This window comes from Juglans regia, chromosome 9 (genome assembly GCF_001411555.2).
Source record: "Juglans regia cultivar Chandler chromosome 9, Walnut 2.0, whole genome shotgun sequence".
NCBI lineage: Eukaryota > Viridiplantae > Streptophyta > Magnoliopsida > Fagales > Juglandaceae > Juglans > Juglans regia.
In genome coordinates, this window is record NC_049909.1 from 6,767,305 (window position 1) to 6,781,331 (window position 14,027).

The following is a 14,027-nucleotide window of genomic DNA, read 5'->3' on the forward strand; positions in this document are numbered from 1 at the left end:
GAAATTCAACCCCGAAGTGCCCCTAAAAATAATTTCACAATTTTCAACAGACGTTTCGTCCGGAATTATGAAAATAAGTTATTGCGCCATAAAATCCTAAATAATCCTCTGAGTCTAATGGCGTAGACCATAACGCATTCTGACACTTCTAACTACCTCAAATAATTAAACTCATATTACTAGCACCATAGTGAGTGATAACACTGACTATGTTGACAGACTAAAACCTATGCGATTGGTCGATTCGTAAAAACTTATGGGATTTTCACGAGATTCCTAAAGTCAATAGAAATTCCACCAATGAATTTCTAGCGGGCTGTTACAATGGGTGAAGGTGAACTGGGATGCTTCTGTAAACTTGAAAGAGGGAAGAATGGGGGCTAGGATCATTGTTAGGGATGAGGAGGGAGAAGCTCTAGTTGCTGTCTGTGATCAGAAGGCAAATGTTGATAGTCCAATGGTGGCAGAAAGCTTGGCTTTGAGGATGGCTGTAGAGCTATGCAGTGATCTTAATATACACAAGGTTGTTTTTGAAGGAGATGCAAAAGTTGTCATAGAGGCAGTGAAGAGTTGTAGAGAAGAAAATTCAGTTTTTGGTTCTTTAGTTGATGATGTAAAGTTCTTTTTCAAAAATAGACCAGATTGGATTATTCAGTTTGCATACAGAGAAAAAAATATAGTGGCTCATACTTTAGCTAAGTCAGCTTTAGGCTTGTTAGAAAAAACTGTTTGGATAGAGGATGTACTAGATTCTATAGTAAGAAGTTTGGATAGTGACAAAGGTGTTTTACATGACAGTTAGTAATGAAATACAGAGGTATTTTTCAAAAAAACAATACCTGTTCTCGCCTAGAAATTTCCAAACCATTCTGACCCTTATCTTACCGTTTGAAATATCACTCATTCTGAAAATATTGGGTCAGAAATCGAAACATATGTTTATTTTGGAAATGCAAAGAACTAAACTAATCATCCATTTTTCTCTAGAAAAAGTTACAAAAAGACATCATTTATCCTCTTCTACAAGGTTTTTGAATAGAAAAATTGTATTTATCATCTTTTTAATTATCATACTCTCAATTTTCTTGACGTTGCATCAAATAATTGGCCCGCAAGTATAATATAATAATTAAATTTTTTTTTAGAAGTGAACTGTATTCTAATTTTATTGATTGATATCGCTTATGACGGAGAAATATCTTAATTAAATATATCAGTCATTAAATGTCATCTTGAAATAGTGAGATGATGGTGATAAAAAAAAAAAAAAATAGGTATCAAAACGGGACTACACTGATTCATCGAGCAATTAGGCAGTATATTGCGCGTAGGATATCTGTTTTACATGGGTTCTATACTTTTCTCTACAACCAAACGGGACAACATGATGATAAACAAATAAAGAGATAAATTTTGTCTTTGGCCTCAAATATTGCATGTTCAAAACTTCGTATTTCTCTTTTTATATACTTCACCCATAACCATATGTTTTTGTGTTTTAAAAGCGTCCCAATACAAATTGAGGCCTACAAAATGTAAATAAGTCATTTTTAATTATATAATAAAATGAGGCAATATTAAATAAAAAGATTTATTATGTATCATATACTCTTCACTCTCACACCCTACACCTATAAATTTTTTATAGGGTATGGACGTGTTTTTCATAGGGTATGAGGGTGTTTTTCATTGGGTGTGGGGTGTGGGATGGTGAATAGTAACTGATAAGAATAATTTTTCTTAAATAAAAGCTTTTTAATTTATTTTTTATACAACAATTTAAAATGAGGCGAATTTTGTGCTCCAATTTAACTTGAGGATCTTAGAAAGATTTATATTAAAAAACTATAAAACAATATTCAGATTTTTACTTGATGAAATAGTTTATATAAATTTTTCTAAAAAAACTAAAATAAAAACATCCCACTTTTATTTTTGGAGATCTTGTATAGGAGCCCTCTCAAATATGTGAGCCAAAAGTTTTGAATAGGCAAAAAAAAGAAAAATGTATCCGACCGGGTACTCCCTATTTTGCACAATTTTCAGCCATTAAAATCAATTTCTCTTCTAGAGAACTGCTATAACCACAAATGAATTATATAAAATAATCCTATAAACTGGTATGATTTTATGTAATCCGTTAAATCTACTTTACAATAAAAATAAATTTACAATCTGACGAATCACATTAAGACACATAAGCTTGTGGGATTACTTTTATGTAATCCTGCTAAAGTATATATTTCTCTTCTCATAAAGATCATAAATAAGAACACTTATTAATCTTGGAGTCAAATGGAAGCTTGAGGTGGCTAGCACTGGCCTGGTTTACTTACAAATCTCAGGTCAAGCATGAAAATTGCTAGTTTGCCGCTTCATACCAACCCCTCAGTTTGCCCCCTCTATGTGACATGTCATTTGGAATCCCACATTGCATATTTATTTTTTAAAAAATGAAAAAGAAATGAAACCCAGCATAGGGATTTCATATGAAAGTAGGGAATTCCTCCATTTGGCACAAAAAGGACTTTCCGAAGAGGGAGAAGAAGAAGAATGGCAGTCCAACCTAAAACTTTCTTGTTCACACACACAATCTCCTCTTCTATCTGTCTCTAGTTTTATGAGATATTTTTTCTCCCTCTTTCCTCAGAACAAATGGCCATGTTTAAATATATAGAAAAGAAAATCTTTGGTTGGCTAAAAACGACAACAGCTCTGCTAGCAGTAGCATCTCTTTCCCATGCCTTCAAAGTCTCAAAGAGATTTCAGGAATTTGTCTGGTTCTATATCCATCTCATTTTCTCAATGATTTTGCGTCAGATATATGTTCTTTTACTGTTTTGCCTCAACCTTTTATGTGGTTCTATAGTTCTGAGCAGTAACAACCGAGCTTAAGCTAGAGGAGGTATGGGCAAAAATTAGCTTGTACTTGAGCTTGTGGCCAAAGCTAGACTAGTCATTGGAAGATGTGGCTCAAGATTTGGCAAAGGGTGATTGTTGGATAAACCTCCAATTTGATAATGAGTGTGTAGCGCTTGAGCTAGAGGATTTCATTCTCGAAGAATTATTAAACCCAAGACCTGATCTCTTTGCAAACTACCTTTCCCAACTGTTGAGTCCTAGAGTAATTTTCTGGTAGTCGATGAGGTGAGGGAGGGAGGGGAGGGGGCGAGACGTTAGGCTAGACGATGCTTTTGTGTTTTGTTTCCTTTTTTTTATAATAATTATGTGATGTAGCATGAGCGATAAGATTGAGCGGCAATACCCAAGCATGAAACTGAGCAGATAAAAGAAGGACACCCTGCATAGACACGGTTTTATATTGCTTACATATTGATTAGAGGAAGAGAAATGGAGTCCATCTTCTTTGAAGGCAGCTGGGCTAAAGTGTTTTTAAAGCATAAAACCTAACACAAGACTACAACTGTTTTGGACGTGTTTCATCGCCACCACCGAACGGTCACTTGCAACCAAAGAATAAGGCAGCTTGAGGGTTCAAGGGAACACCTTCGATACCTAAGTCAGTAACTGTAAATCACTCTTAATATCAAAGAAATCAAATCCACTTTACGTACCTGGCTTCTCCTCTTATATAGAGCTTTTGAACTATTATGTTGCTTAAATGATAAAAGATATATCTGTTATTCAAATTCAAACTTGGAGATGAGGGTTCATACTTTAATGGATCATCATTGCAACTGTTCTTATCCTTTATCGCCTCTAGGTGGTTAGCCAGTCGATTTTGGCAGTGGGATGGACCCTTTTGGCATTGATGGGTCTCTTTGGTATTGGGGCTAAAATAAGGAATAAGCGAAGGCCCAGGCCCATATTGTACTGAAGGGCGGGATGCCCTCTCTAGTTACCATGTGAAGTCTCACTACACACAATGTGATGAGACTTGAATCTAAGTGCCGTTTCACTTTTTGAGGCGTGTCAGGGCGTCATTTCATTTCCATTCCTTAGCATGTCAACCGTCACCTCACGTACACTCCTATTTAATGCCCCTTGGGTACTTGTTTTCCCTCCCCTTTCGAACTTCTATTTCTTTCGCATTTCTTGCTCTCTTTCTAAGTTCTTACTCTCTTTCCTTCCTCCATGGCTTCTTCTTCCTCCAAAGGCAAGGGTGTGGTTTCTGCTCATGGCCCTTCACCACCCCACGACTCCTCTCCCCAAGTTGTCGTTGCTCCTCCGACGTCCATATTTGTGGGTTCTCGCTGGCCATCAACAATTACTTCTCGCGAACAGGAGAATGCTCGAAACAACTTCAACATTCCTGATTCTGTTGATTTGAGGGCCCCTACTCCAAACCAGAAAGCTATTGATGCCAAAGGTATGGTCATCTCAATTGCCCTTTATTTTTCCATGTTCACCTAGGGCTCGCCCCAGCTCAGTTGGTGCCTAACGCTGGAGAATTTTGATGGCTTGCTATGTTTTGTGGCAAAGGGTACTAGAATCCTTGGGCGATGAGTACCCTGACTTAACGGCCTGTGAGTTTTTGTCCCTTCATGGGTTTAGGTGTTTGGAGAGGAATCTTTGTACTTTCAGAGCTCATAGGGCATTGGTTGAATTGGAGCGTAACTATTCAAATGTAAAAGATTGGACCAACAAATTTTTCCTGCTTACTAGCTCAGGTTGTGAATTTCCCGCCGATGAAGCTCTAAATCTGGAGTTTCCTATTAGTGCATGCTGGTCTCCTGTTCCTGATGAGGATGACTTCTAGGTTATTCTTTCCCCACGTGAGGAGGCCTGTGTGAAGTTGGTAGATTCTTGGGCTCAGGCGCATTCCAACGTATGTTTCTCGGATGTGCTTTTGACCCCTAGTAACATTGAGAAGTTCCTGATGGTCCTCAGTCAGGCCCATATATCAAGACATGAGTTTTTGGATGCCCCCCAATGGCAGGTGACTTGAGAAAGAAGAAACGCCATGGTGCAGATGCATTAAAAAAGAGAAAACTCAACAGGGCTTGGGTCTCGCCTCGTTCAGATGAGTCCATCTCGTCGAAGCATGACTCCTTGCTCCCTCTTGCACTGAGTGGAGGAAGTAAGTTGGTTCCTCTTCAGGAGCAACCAAGCGAAGCAACGCCCCAGGCAAGTGGAGGCGATACTAAATTGTCTCCCCCTCGCGCTAAACCGAGTGGAAAGACCTCTCAGGCGAGTGAGAGTACTAAGGCGACACCTCAGGAGAAACTGAGAAAACTCTCTACTTTTATAGCGCCATCAACTCTTTCTTTGGAGAACGTGATGTCTCTAGCCGAAGAGGATCTTGAGGCCATAATTACGGTGGAAGTTGCCGTTGCGGCTGCTATTCAGCCCTCAAACACATCGGCGGATGATTTGTCAAAGAAAGGTGATGATATCCCTATGGAGGAGGATGACGTGATCCTTTTGAATCCTAACTTGTTGGTGCCTCCATCTACTCAAACGGATTTCCAATCCTTTGAGACTCCTCTGCCTACATTGCCTTTGTCCCCCCACCTTCCACTACTCGGTCCCTTGATGTTCTCATGGAACCTCCACAGGATATGTTGAGGGGGGACATGTCGAGGAGGAATATGTTGAGGAAGCTACAGCAAGTTTTGGCTCGCCTCTTGCTTCGACGATATCTAGTGGAGCTATTCCCGACTTACCTTTTGTTTTCCCAGCCCTTTCTCTCGCCAGTGGGAGCAAGGTTTCAATCTGTTCTCCCTCCTTTAGTGTTTCTCCTAGGGTAGAGGGCGAGCCATCCCTGATTGTTCCTGAGGAAGATCTTCAAGTTGCTCAGGGACTATCTCACCAGGATGAAGCTTAAGTGTGTTCGGGTCCATATGTTGAGGCACCTGCTAGCCTCCCGCCTGGTCGGGCCGACGGGGCTTCTCCTCAGGGGCTTTTTTCTAATACTCCTTTCCAGGCCATTAACCCGAGAAGACCTTCTAGCCCTCATTTGTCGGGCTCCTCGCCATTTTCACATGCTCATCGTGAAGAGGCTTTCAGCGCCGCCGTTCAACATCTCTAGAGTATATTTGCACCGGTAATCTTCTTGTACCCACTTCTCTTTTCTGTATATTTTTCTCATTATTTCTTGACAAAATATAGATATTATTATTCAACATTTTTTTCCAGGGGGTTGATTGCCTTGTTGCCGACTTGGTTGAACATAGGTTACGTCTAGAGGAGGAAAAGGATCAAATGGCCATGACCCAGCCGGAAGCTCGTTCCCGCATGGGTGATGATGAATTGGTTGCTCTCCGTGCAACGGTTGAGTCACTTCGGGGAGAGTTGGCGAGTTCTGCCGTGGATACCGACTACTACCGCCAAGAAGTGGCTATACTCGGGAAGGAGCGAGATGATCTTGCTACCCGTCTAAACCAAGTGAAGAACGTTGAGCAGGAGTGAGATGACTTTGCTGCTCGTCTTTGCCAGGCAGTGATGGCTGTGCAGGAACGAGATGACTTGGCCGCTCGCCTTCGCCAAGCAGATGTGGCCATGCGGGAGAGGGATGATTTGGCAGCCCAAGTGGAGGTCTTCAACAAAGAGAGAGAGATGAACTTGAAGAGTGAGATGACTCGGTTGCTAGCCATGACCGGCCAAAGGCAGAGCTTGAAGAGGTGAAGGTGGCCAAGTCTGACTATGCCTCTTGCTTGGTTTCCCTAGAAAATGAGCGATGAGAGCTAATTATAAAATTGGGTTTGATGGCAGGCATGAAAATAGAGGCTGGGAAGACTTGAATTGAGGTGAAGAAAAATCTCAAAAATAGTGATAAAGAGTATCTTCAACTTAGTGCAGTTGTCGATTTTGCCAAAAAGAAAATCTCTATTTTTGAGAAACAAGTATCTGAGCGAACTCTCGCCTTGTAGAATCACAACAAGATCTCAATGGGCAAATCACCAGGGAATACCTGGCGAAGACAAGCAGTAAAATCATCTCGCTTCAGCTCAACGTTCTTCGCTTGGTTTAAGCGGGTAGCAAGACCATCTCGCTCCTTCCCGAGTATAGCCACTTCTTGGCGGTAGTAGTCAGCATCCGCAACAGAACTCGCCAACTCTCCCCAAAGTGAGTCAACCTGCGCACAGAGAGCAACCAATTCATCATTAGCCGTGCGGGAAAGAGCTTCCAGCTGGGTCAACTCATTGGCCATTTGATCCTTTTCCTCCTCTAAATGTACTCTGTCTTCCACCAAATCGGTAGCAAGGCGATCGACCCCCTGGAAAAAAATGTTGAATAATAATATCTATATCTTTTCAAGTAATAACGAGAAAAATATAAAAAAAAGAGAAGTGGGTACAAGAAGATTACCGGTGCAAAAATACTCCAGAGATGTTGAACGGCGGTGCTGAAAGCCTCTTCATGGCAAGCATGTGAGGACGGCGAGGAGCCCGACAAATGAGGGCTAGAAGATCTTCTCGAGTTAAAGGCCTGAAAATGAGTATTAGCAAAAAGCCCCCGAGGAGAAGCCCCATCGGCTTGACTAGGCAGGAGGCAAGCAGGTGCCTCAACATATGGACCCGAACACACTTCAACTTCATCCCGGTGAGATAGTCCCCAAGTAACTTGAAGATCTTCCTCAGAAACAATCAGGGATGGCTCGCCCTCTCCCCTAGGAGAAGCACTAAAGGGGAGAGAAGGGATTGAAACCTTGCTCCCACTGGCGAGAGAAAGGGCTAGGAAAACTAAAGGTAAGTCAGGAGTAGTTCCACCAGATATCGTCAAAGCAAGAGGCGAGCCAGAACCTGTTGCTGCTTCCTCAACATGTCCCCCATCAACATTTTCGACCCGTGAAGGTTCCACGGGAACATCAAGGGACCGAGCAGTGGAAGGCGGGGACAAAGGCAATGCAGGCAGAGGAGTCTCGAAGGATTGAAAGTTCATTTGAGTAGATGGAGGCACCAGAAAGTCAGGATTCAAAAGGATCACGTCATCCTCCTCTAGAGGGCTATCATCGCCTTTCTTTGACAAATCATCTGCCGATGTGTTTGACGGCTAAATAGTAGCCATAACGGCAACTTCCATCGTAATTATGGCCTTAAGATCCTCTTCGGCTAGAGACATCACATCATCCAAGGAAAGAGTTGATGGCGCTATAAAAGTAGACAGTTTACTCAGTTTCTTCCGAGGTGCCACCTTTTTGCTCTCACTCACCTGAGAGGTCTTTTCACTCGGTTTAGCTCAAGGGGGAGCCAATTTAATATCACCTCCACTCGCCTGGGGCATCGCTTTGCTTTGTTTCTCCCGAAAAGGAGCCAACTTACTACCTCCACTCGGTGCAGGGGAGCAAGAAGTCACACTTCGACGAGATGGACTCATATGAATGAGGCGAGACCTAAGCCCTCTTGAGTTTTCTCTTTTTTGATTCATTTGTACCAGGTCGTTTCTTCTTTCTCAAGTCACCCGTCGGCGGGGGGCACCAAAAAACTCACATCGTGATATATGGGTCCGACTGGGAACCATCAGGAACTTCTCAATGTTGTTGGAGGTCAAAAGCACATCCAAGAAACATAAGTTGGAATGAGCCTAAGCCCAGGAATCTACCAACTTCACACAAGCCTCCTCACGTGGGGAAAGAATAACCTCGAAGTCATCCCCATCAAGAATAGGAGACCAGAATGCTCTAATAGGAAACTCCCGATTAAGAGATTCATTGGCGGGAAATTCCCAACTCGAGCCAGTAAGCAGGAAAAATTTGTTGGTCCGATCTTTTACATTTGAATATTTGCGCTCCAATTCAACCAATGCCCTACGAGCTCTTAAGCTACAAAGATTCCCCTCCAAACGCCTAAACCCAAAAGGGACAAAAACTCACAGGCCGTTAAGTCTAGGTACTCATCGCCCAAGGGTTCTAGTACCCTTTGCCACAAAACACAGCAAGCCATCAAAATTCTCCAGGCATTAGGCACCAACTGAGCCAGGGCGAGCCCTAGGACGTCTAACACGTCGCGAACTGGTCGCACGAAGGGCAATCGAAGCCCCATGGTGAACATGACAAAATAAATGGCAACAGAGATGACATACTTTTGGCATTGATAGCTTTTAGGTTTGGAGTAGGGGCCCTCAAATTGACAAAATCAGGAATGTTGAAGTTGTTTTGAGCATTCTCTAGTTTGCGAGAAGTAATGGTTGAAGACCAGCGAGAACCCGCAAATATGGATGCCGGAGGAGCAACGACAACTTAGGGAGCGAAGTCACGGGTTGGTGAGGAGCCATGAGCAGAAACCACACCCTTACCTTTGGAGGAAGAAGGAGCCATGGAAGAATGAAAGAGAGCAAGAACTCAGGAAGAGAGCAAGAAATGCGAAATAAATAGAGGTTCGAAATGGGAGGAAAAACAAATACCCAGGGGGCATTAAATAGGAGTGTATGTGAGATGACAGTTGACATGGCTGAGGAATGGAAATGAAACAACGTCCTGACACACCTCGAAAAATGAAACGACGCTTAGAATCAAGTCTCATCACATTGTGTGTAATGAGACTTCGTAGGGTAACTAGAGAGGGCATCTTGCCCTTTCAGTACAATATGGGCCTGGGCCTTCTCTTATTCCTTATTTTAGCCCCAATACCAAAGAGACCCATCAATACCAAGAGGGTCCAGCCCACTGCCAAAACTGACCGGGTAACCACCAAGCGACGATAAAGGATAAGAACAGTTACAATGATGATCCATTAAATGATGAACCCTCATCTCCAAATTTGAATTTGAATAATAGATATATCTATTATCATTTAAGCAACATAATGGTTCAAAAGTTCTATATAAGAGGAGAACCCAAATACGTAAAGTGGATCTGATTTCCTTGATATTAAGAGTGATTTACAGTTACTGATTAGGCATTGGAAGTGTTCCATTCGGTGGTGGTGGTGAAACACGTTCAAAACAACAACAGTAGAGACTAAACAGCATGGCCCAAAAATTGTTTAAAACAAACTTGCAAACTGGAAACAAAGTTAAAAATGAAAAATAGAAAAAAAAGGGAAGAGAACTATTCGGGTCAGATTGAGAATTTTTTAACTACGAAAATACAGGTTTGGTCGAAATTTCATTTGTTTGAGTCGATCGGAAATTTTATTATGAAACCCAACCTTGTTTGGAATGGATGACCTGTCGGGAGTGGGAGAGTCCTAGTCTTCATTCAACAAATAGTAACTTACTATTTCTCTATAATCTCTATAGAGAATAGAGACATTCTTAGCATTTTGATGGACAAAAATGCCATGCACATCGTTAACGTGCCAAGCTTTGTTTTAAAAAGAAACATTGAAATCATTGGTTTTTTAGTCATCTAATGGTTCTTTTGTACGCTAATTTATTGCTTTTTTTTTTTTTTTTTGATAAAAAGGATCTCATTCCATTCATTTAAGAGGACATACAATTTTGACTTCAAACAACAAGTCAATTACAAACGTTAGTAAAATCTCAGTACACTATTGTGACTGACATGGTCTAGTCCAAACGGCTTATCTCTAAAGACCGAAGTCTAAGAGATAGCACAACTCTGTTCCCAACAGAGTTCACAGTAACCAAACATAAAACTCTATACCCAACTAGATTGAGTATGGAGAAACCAAACCCCAACATCACCGACTAAGCGGAGGGGGGACAACACCCTTTGGACCTAAGTCCGAAGGGACAAATGTTTTTGGGTTTTTTTATTTTCTTGAAAATAAAGACAATGCATAAATAAATTACATAGAGAAAACACTGTAAAAAGGGAAAAACAGTGCACAAAAAATGCCTCGGAAGGGAAAACTGACGGTCGGTCTTGGGAGATCCAGAGTCACCGGTTCGGGAGCTGCCGTGCGTTGCAACGGCAGAGAGCTCCTTGGTGGCGCGTGAAGGCCACGCGCCGACGGGCTTCGGAATTTTCGTCCCGCGCGTGCCGGCTATGCTCCACTCCGGTTGGGGCCGTGTTCGGTGGATGTGTAGATCGGCAGCTGGGCAACCTCCTGGTGGGGCGCGTGTTAGCTATAGGGACCCCGAAGACCACGAACGGCGATTCTCCCTTTTATTTGGCCTGAAAAACGAAAAAGAAAAAAATAAAATACAAAGGAAAATCAGAGAAGAGGAGGGAAAGAGTGAAGGGGGAAGGAGCCGAAGCTCCCACCCCCTCTAGCCGGTCTGAATGCGCTGGGTTTAGAGAGAAAGTTACAGTCTGGATAAGAGAGCTCCCCTTTCTCCCCCTGCATGCCCCTTAATGTATTTGCCCCGTCATTTGCCCGGACTCTTATAACATTTTACACCATATCTCATCTTAAGCCATGCTCCCTATTCATAACAAAAGTACATTACTTTCTACTTGATACTTTCTCTTTGGATAATAAAAAATGATATTATGTCTCTTGAGTTAATTGTCACCTCAATTTAATCGCACATATATTTTATTTTAATTTGATCGCACTTGTTACGGCGGTAACATTGCAACTATTTTTCAATCTCGGCTTGCATAATGTAGATACCATACATTTTTTATTTTAACTATATCAATTATCAAATAAGAGAAATTAAGTACGTATATGTACCAAACAAATTAATATTTTCTTTTGAGATATACTATATCTATGAAGTAATTTTATAAATATAAACTCAATTTATAAATTAAAATATTTTGATATAATACATCAAATGACTTAAAGGCTCGTTTGTATCGTGAGATGAGATGAGATGGTTTTAGATATGTTGAATAAAATATTGTTAAAATATTATTTTTAATATTATTATTATTTTAAGATTTGAAAATTTTAAATTATTTATTATATTTTATATAAAAAATTTAAAAATTATAATAATAAAATAAAATAAAATTAGATAGATTAAGAATATTTGTGTATCCTAGTCCTAAATTTTGTCAAATTGTTTTAGCCTTTATTTTTCAACCAACTTTTCTCATTTCATAAAGTGACAATGGTTTCCTCGCATACTTTATTTTTTATTTTTTCATTTTGTTTTTCTTTTCCTTAAATCAACGGTCGTGATTTCTTATGCAAGAGAACGAAGCGGCTTCGTTTTGCCTTTTCAGTCGCTTTATATAAACACTGTAAACCCAAACCCTAAATCTAGAACACTCTTTCCTCAAAGGATTTTTGGTTTCTGAGGTCTAGTGTTCTCAAACCTAGCTTTATTTCTCACGCCTTAGGTCAAATTCTACGATTCATCTTTATTGTTCCGTGTTTCTTTAAAGACTCTGGTGAAATCTGTCTGTGCCTGTGATGGTGTTAAATATACTTTGAGACTGATCTCTGTGAAATTCATCAAATATCTGAGGCATGGGTTTTTTTTTTTTTTTTTTTTTTTTTTTTTTTTTTTTTTTTTTTTTTTTTTTTTTTTTTTTTTTTTTTTATTAACATGGTTATAGTTGCTTTGCCTGCCTACAAAGTTCGGTAAATACATCAAATATTTTCAATTTCCAAAATCTCATCGGCAACGGGGCAGATTATCAATACTCTTGCTTGAGTTCAAAGTTTCTCTCTGTTTTGTTATTTCTTTTTTCTTTTGAGTTTTGTTATTTGTTATATTTTCTTGAATATGTGATGCTCAGCATAGTCGTTGGCTCACCTCTTTTTTTTTTTTTTTTTTGGTTTCTGGAAATCACATTCATTTGATAGCATATGGACTACACTGCAGGTGATGATAAAACAGACAGGGACATCTGTACTCCTTTGGAGGATGATGACTTGTTCTAATGGGAATCTCTCTGATGCAGAGTATTTGTACTCACTAACATATGTGCTTTTTAAGATATAAGCATTGTGTCTTGTTTTCCAAGTTCTGTTCTTATTTCGTCTTTAAGTTGTATGAAATTTTTTAATCCAACTATACGTTCTTGGGTATGGTACTTCTGGGGTTCTCTGTGTTCAACATTGCACTATTTTCATATTATGAATCATGGTTTGAATGGATTATGTCTTTCTTATTTTGATATTACCATGAGACTGCTGGGATTCGTTCTTATTAATCTGAGGCACTTCATTATCTGTTTTTTCCTGGACTGCTCACCTTTTTATTGTGGAAATGATGAACCTATGTTTAGTGAGAGCCAGATACCACTCTCAATAAAATGGAGTAAAATTACTCATAATTTTGAAAAGTAAATTTTTTGTAAGTATAATCTCATACTGGTGAAATTACCTTAATAGTTTGGATTGCGTTAAATTTTTTATTAAAAGTCGGTGTTAACTGATTATACTTGAACAGATGAAGATCTATTGTATGCCGGGTTTTGTATTTTGGAATGTGTTGTATGCTGCAACCATAATTTTTGGGTCATCTTGTTATGTTTTTGCAGCATCCTCTGATCTTTCTTGTTTTCTCCAATTGTTTATGATTCATCTGTTGTTTGTGATCTTACTCAGCTTTGTTTAGAACAGTTTCGTGATATTAGTTATTCTTAAGAACTGTCTGTGTAGACTGGTCGGTGAACCCGTTTTATGTTGCTATTTAAATTTTAAATGTCTAATGCATTTTAACACCATTTATTTTCAATTTTTGTTTCACTTTTACATATTGCATGGTGGGATATATTCTTCTTCTAATTTTAAATTTTAAAATTTATCTTCTAAATCATATTATGCGACGATGAAGGTGTGTTGTGTAGAGTCTTAGAATAGAGTTGTTCTATCTGTATATAAACAATTGGAAAACACAAAAAACAAATGACTAATTACTGTACTATGCATGAAGCAGGGCAAGTATGAAAATCGATTTAACAACCTATTTTCTATGAAGAATCATCATCTTGAATTGAAGATGGTGAAAACTTTTTGTATATGTTTTTCAAACCTCGTTGTTTTGTAAGCATTGCTGGGTTCTTGAATTAACTTTAGCTAGTGGTGCCATAAAAATGTGTTTGTGAATAATTGTTTATGTTTGTGTGCTTGTTAATTGTTCGTGTCACATTGTTTTACATGCATTGTGGGTTCTTCATTTTTATGGTAAAATAATGAAATTACAAAAAAAGAAATTAAAAAAATATTACTTTAATAGTTCATCCAAAGTTATACATAATCTAACCTGAGATATATAGTAACTAGAGATTATGTAAAATATCCAAAATGCCATTT

General features: G+C 39.5%; 1 long non-coding RNA gene and 2 other non-coding genes across 3 annotated transcripts; all 3 read left to right on the forward strand.

The window, feature by feature from the left end:
- Nucleotides 1-12,049: 12,049 nt before the first annotated feature.
- On the forward strand, nucleotides 12,050-12,944 carry LOC109003941. Its single transcript, XR_001998202.2, has 2 exons — nucleotides 12,050-12,103; nucleotides 12,592-12,944. It is a non-coding gene; the product is annotated as an uncharacterized LOC109003941 (long non-coding RNA).
- On the forward strand, nucleotides 12,165-12,238 carry LOC118349521. Its single transcript, XR_004802476.1, has one exon. It is a non-coding gene; the product is annotated as a small nucleolar RNA Z267 (small nucleolar RNA).
- LOC118349524 lies at nucleotides 12,585-12,671 on the forward strand. The gene has a single exon (XR_004802479.1). It is a non-coding gene; the product is annotated as a small nucleolar RNA R44/J54/Z268 family (small nucleolar RNA).
- Nucleotides 12,945-14,027: the final 1,083 nt, after the last annotated feature.